This window comes from Coregonus clupeaformis, chromosome 8 (genome assembly GCF_020615455.1).
Source record: "Coregonus clupeaformis isolate EN_2021a chromosome 8, ASM2061545v1, whole genome shotgun sequence".
Classification (NCBI taxonomy): domain Eukaryota; kingdom Metazoa; phylum Chordata; class Actinopteri; order Salmoniformes; family Salmonidae; genus Coregonus; species Coregonus clupeaformis.
The window spans coordinates 9,185,692-9,191,691 of NC_059199.1; positions in this window are offsets into that span (position 1 = coordinate 9,185,692).

Consider the following 6,000-nt stretch of genomic DNA (forward strand, 5'->3'; position numbering starts at 1 on the left):
GCAGTTCCAGGGGCGGTCAGTTCCAGGGGCTGGCAGTTCCAGGGGCGGTCAGTTCCAGGGGCGGTCAGTTCCAGGGGCTGGCAGTTCCAGGGGCGGTCAGTTCCAGGGGCTGGCAGTTCCAGGGGCTGGCAGTTCCAGGGGCTGGCAGTTCCAGGGGCTGGCAGTTCCAGGGGCTGGCAGTTCCAGGGGCTGTAGGCGGGGAATCGACTTCATTGTCGGCTTATGCTGATGATGTAACAGCGTTTGTTAGAGGGGAGGGAGATGTAGCAGGGCTTCACTGTTGTTTGAGGGGGCGGCGTCAGCTAAGGTGAACTTGGAGAAGAGTGCGGGTCTGATTATGGGGAGATGGGGTCAGAGCAGGATCTCCTATTCTTCCTGGGGGGGCTACAGTGGGGCAGAGTAGAGATTAAGCTCTTAGGGTTGTTCTTGGGGACCTCCAAGTTTCAGGAGAGAAACCAGGTGGACAAGGTTGAGGCAAAGTTGTCTAAATGGCTGTGGTTGTTGCCACTGATGTCTTTCAGGGGAAGGGTCCTGGTCGCTAACAACTTGGCCGCTACAATTCTCTGGTACAGGCTGATGGTGGTGGACCCCCCACAGGTTACTGGTGGACCCCCCACAGAGTCTCATCAAACAACTACAGAGGTTACTGGTGGATCCCCCACAGAGTCTCATCAAACAACTACAGAGGTTACTGGTGGACCCCCCCACAGAGTCTCATCAAACAACTACAGAGGTTACAAAGAGCTTAAGATGTGGGTGGTGTACAGACCTAGGGTTGGGGCTGACTCTGGGTCCTATACGTTGGAGGGCCTAGGTACAGCGTAGCCAACAGGCGAAGGGACTGCCTAGTAAAATACCTGTTGGGGCAGGTAGTCTGGAAGACCAGGAAACATGAGATGCGGGGGGCGGGGCGTACGGACCCCAGAGCTGTGCTACTGGGGCGGGCTTGGCTGTATATGGGGGGCTGGTGAACCGTCTGGGGGATTTGTTTTACTTTTCTAGGTCTGTTAAAAATCAAAATGCACTCGCACATCTGATCTATCTTTTTTTGCAGGAAAAAAAGAAGAAACTTGCACACTGCTCTTGATAGTATCACTGCTCTTGATAGTATCACTGCTCTTGATAGTATCACTGCTCTTGATAGTATCACTACTCTTGATAGTATCACTGCTCTTGATAGTATCACTGCTCTTGGTAGTATCACTGCTCTTGATAGTATCACTGCTCTTGATAGTATCACTGCTCTTGGTAGTATCACTGCTCTTGATAGTATCATTGCTCTTGATAGTATCACTGCTCTTGATAGTATCACTGCTCTTGATAGTATCACTACTCTTGATAGCATCACTGCTCTTGATAGTATCACTGCTCTTGATAGCATCACTGCTCTTGATAGTATCACTGCTCTTGATAGTATCACTGCTCTTGATAGTATCACTGCTCTTTATTAAGCTTTACGTATCGTCCTCAAGGCCTTCATCAGAGCTTTTGTGAGTTTTTTGTTGTTGTTAAAATTAAATAAAGTTTGTGCTTTAAATGATGTAATTATTGGGCCAAAGAAATCTCTCTCTTTTGGTATGTGTTTCATTAGTCCATTGTTAAAATAGTCCCAAAATATTTTGCACGTCAGCAATCACGTTTTCAACATCTATAACTTCAAAAATACAACTCCCCATCCCATTCCCCCAAACCCAACATGTATGCATCCAACCCCCAGCATCAATCCTTTTGGGAGCCCAGATAATTTATTGATAAATCCCTTCATTGGATGGTTCGGTAGTTGGGTTTCCCAAGGGTCTTCATAGGGCCTTCATAGTGCCTTCATAGGGCCTTCATAGGGCCTTCATAGAGTCTTCATAGGCCAGTAGTTTCCTGGTAATGTGTCTTTAAATTCTTGGATTGTTCTCAAACTATTACTGTCCATGATATCGGCATCCAAGGGTACGGATTCCACATTTGGACCATTTGGGGGGACGCAAAAGGCATCCAGATCGCAAGGCATTATTGTGAAATATTGACTGAAAGAAGGGGTTGTGGTCCATTTTCAGGTGTCATTTTAGTAATCCTCAAACACACACACACTTGTTTTACCATAGCCTTTTTCCTTGTGAAGACCGGCGAAATGTCCCCCACAACTTTCCTTGATTCAACCCCCCCCCCCAAAAAAATATATAAAAATAAACCACACACACCCTGGTCCAGAGTTGGTGTCAGACAGTGACATGGTTGTCACACCCAGAGGGCAAAGCAACACATTCGACATACCTGAGGCCAATGACATTGTTCTATTTCTCTGACTGTGTGTGTGTGTGTGTGTGAGAGAGAGAGAGAGAGAGAGAGAGAGAGAGAGAGAGAGAGAGAGAGAGAGAGAGAGAGAGAGAGAGAGAGAGAGAGAGAGAGAGAGAGAGAGAGAGAGAGAGAGAGAGAGAGAGAGAGAGAGAGAGAGAGGCGAGAGAGAGAGAGCGAGAGAGAGAGAGAGAGAGAGAGAGAGAGAGAGAGAGAGAGAGAGGAGAGAGAGAGAGAGAGAGAGAGAGAGAGAGAGAGAGAGAGAGAGAGAGACGAGAGAGAGAGAGAGAGAGAGAGAGAGAGAGAGAGAGAAAGAGTGGAGGGGGTTGGTGAATCTGTCATCCAGTAAGAATGTGTCCTATATAAATTACACGGTGGTTGGAGCCTTTCAAGGAAATGACCAGTGTGTGTGTGTTTGTGTGGGCTACTCTGCCCTCCAGCATAAACTCTTCATGCACTGTGTGTCAGTGGTTTACTTGTTTCCTTTCCACTAACGCTGTTAGCTTCAATTCAATTCAATCAATCATAATCTGTCTCATGGGCATGAAAAAATATATATACAGTGCATTCGGAAAGTATTCAGACCCCTTGACTTTTTACACATTTTGTTACGTTACAGCCTAAAATGGATTAAATTATTTTTTCCCCCTCATCAATCTACACACAATACCCCATAATGATGAAGCGAAAAACGTTTTTTAGAAATTATTGCATATTTATACAAAATAAAAACGGAAATACCTTATTTATATAAGTATTCAGACCCTTTGCTATGAGACTCGAAATTCAGCTCAGGTGCATCCTGTTTCCATTGATCAGCCTTGAGATGTTTCTACAACTTGATTGGAGTCCACCTGTCGTCAATTCAATTGATTGGACATGATTTGGAAAGGCACACACCTGTCTATACAGTATAAGGTCCCACAATTGACAGCGCATGTCAGAGCAAAGACCAAGCCATGAGGTCGAAGGAATTGTCCGTAGAGCTCCAAGACAGGATTGTGTCGAGGCACAGATCTGGGGAAGGGTACCAAAAAATGTCTGCAGCATTGAAGGTCCCCAAGAACACAGTGGCCTCCATCATTCTTAAATGGAAGAAGTTTGGAACCACCAAGACTCTTCCTAGAGCTGGCCGCCCGGCCAAACTGAGCAATCGGGGGAGAAGGGCATTGGTCAGGGAGGTGACCAAGAACCCGATGGTCACTCTGACAGAGCTCCAGAGTTCCTCTGTGGAGATGGGAGAACCTTCCAGAAGGACAACCATCTCTGCAGCACTCCACCAATCAGGCCTTTATGGTAGTGGCCACTCCTCAGTAAAATTCACAACAGCCCGCTTGGAGTTTGCCAAAAGGCACCTAAAGGACTCTCAGACCATGAGAAACAAGATTCTCTGGTCTGATGAAACCAAGACTGAACTCTTTGGCCTGATTACCAAACGTCACCTGTGGAGGAAACCTGGCACCATCCCTACAGTGAAGCATGGTGGTGACAGCATCATGCTGTGGGGATGTTTTTCAGCGCCTGGGACTGGGAAACTAGTCAGGATCGAGGGAAAGATGAACGGAGCAAAGTACAGAGAGATCCTTGATGAAAGTTGCTGCAGAGCACTCAGGACCTCAGACTCGGGAGAGTGTTAACCTTCCAACAGGACAACGACCCTAAACACACAGCCAAGACAACGCAGGAGTGGCTTCGGGACAAGTCTCTGAATGTCCTTGAGTGGCTCTGCGATCGAACATCTCTGGAGAGACCTGAAAATAGCTGTGGAGCGACGCTCCCCATCCAACCTGACAGAGCTTGAGAGGATCTGCAGAGAAGAATGGGAGAAACTCTCCAAATACAGGTGTGTCAAGCTTGTAGCGTCATACCCAAGAAGACTCGAGGCTGTAATCGCTGCCAAAGGTGCTTAAACTAACTACTGAGTAAAGGGTCTGAATACTTATGTAAATGTGATATTTCATTTTCTATTTTTTAATAAATGTGCAAAAATGTCTAAAAACCTGTTTTTGCTTTGTCATTATGGGGTATTGATGAGAAAATAAAACAATTTAATCAATTTTAGAATACGGCTGTAACGTAACAAAAGTGGAAAAAGTCAAGGGGTCTGAATACTTTCCAAATGCACTGTAAGTTTGAACACACCTACTCATTCCAGGGCTTTTATTTATTTATTTTTGACTATTTTCTTCAAAGTAGCCACCCTTTGCCTTGATGACCGCTTTGCACACACTTGGCATTCTCTCAACCAGCTTCATGAGGTGACCTGGAATGCATTTCAATTAACAGGTGTGCCTTGTTAAAAATTAATTTGTGGAATTTCTTTCCTTCTTAATGTGTTTGAGCCAATCAGAAGATAGCCCTATTTCTTAAAAGACCAAGTCCATATTATAGTGTGACCATCAAGGTGGCTACTTTGAAGAATCTAACATCTAAAATATATTTTGATTTGTTTAAGACTTTTTTGGTTACTACATGATTCCATATTTTTTTATTTCATAGTTTTGATGTCTTCACTATTATTCTACAATGTAGAAAATTTAAAAAAAAATAAAGAAAAACCCTTGAATGAGTAGGTGTGTCCAAACTTTTGACTGGTAGTGTTTATATATTTAAGAACGGCATACCAAGGATCATTTAGATTTTTGATTTAGAATTTTAAGACTTCTTGAAGGATAAAAAATATATATACAAAAAAAGTTTTTTATAAAAAAAAATTTTGGGCCTTAATGCTATTAGCAAACGCATTGAATAACAAATTCACTACATGGAACAACAGATAATCTCCCCCCAAAAATCTAAAGGCAGTTTGTTTTGAAGTGTGTGTCCTATAACTGAGCGATATAAGAAAGATCAGGAAAATTTTATGTTTATTTTTTTGTATTTAAAACCTCCTGAGACCCAGCCCATTGACTTATGTCCACTGTAGTGGACATTTGAGTTTCATCCCTCTTCTTGGAATCTTTTGTGCAAGTCTCTTAATTCCTGATGTACTGTACAGAGGACATCCTGGGCTTTTCAGTGATATGTCATTTGATTGGCTGGGAGGCCGGGAGCCGCCTCTATCTTTCCTTTCAAAATGGACGGCATAGGAACAAGCACATTTTATGGAAAGATGAGAGGTAAGTCAAATATTGTTTGTCTATGGTTTTGTTACTATGATAATCATATATTTTCTTGTTCATGAAGGTGTTAGGAATCATATATTTAGTTCTGATAGCAACTAAATTATGTATCTTTTGAAAGATTTGCCATTTTATGAATGTCAATTATAGTGGACATCAGGACTATCTTCATGTAAATAATGACTCCACATTGTCGTAGGAAACAGGGATGAACAGGAAACTCGTCGCCCTCTGTGGGCCAGGAGTAACATGTATGTTTGATGCAGTTCCACAATTTTAAATTCAGCTGCATTGAGTATTTAAACTGTTATTACTTATCATTTATTATTCTTTTTTCCTTCATATCAGATTTGCACCTGTGTTACCTGGGCTTCCTGTGTGTCAAGATGACCCTACAACACGTGCAGACTGGAGTCCAATTGAATACTTTTCACAGTACATTGACAACAAGGTCTTTGAAGATTTGGCAACATACACAAATCAAAGAGAGCTGCAAATCAAAGGAGTGTGCATGAACACCACGCCACAAGAAATAAAAATATTCTTGGGCATTTCAGTCCACATGGCCTGCCTTGGCTATCCCAGAATTAAA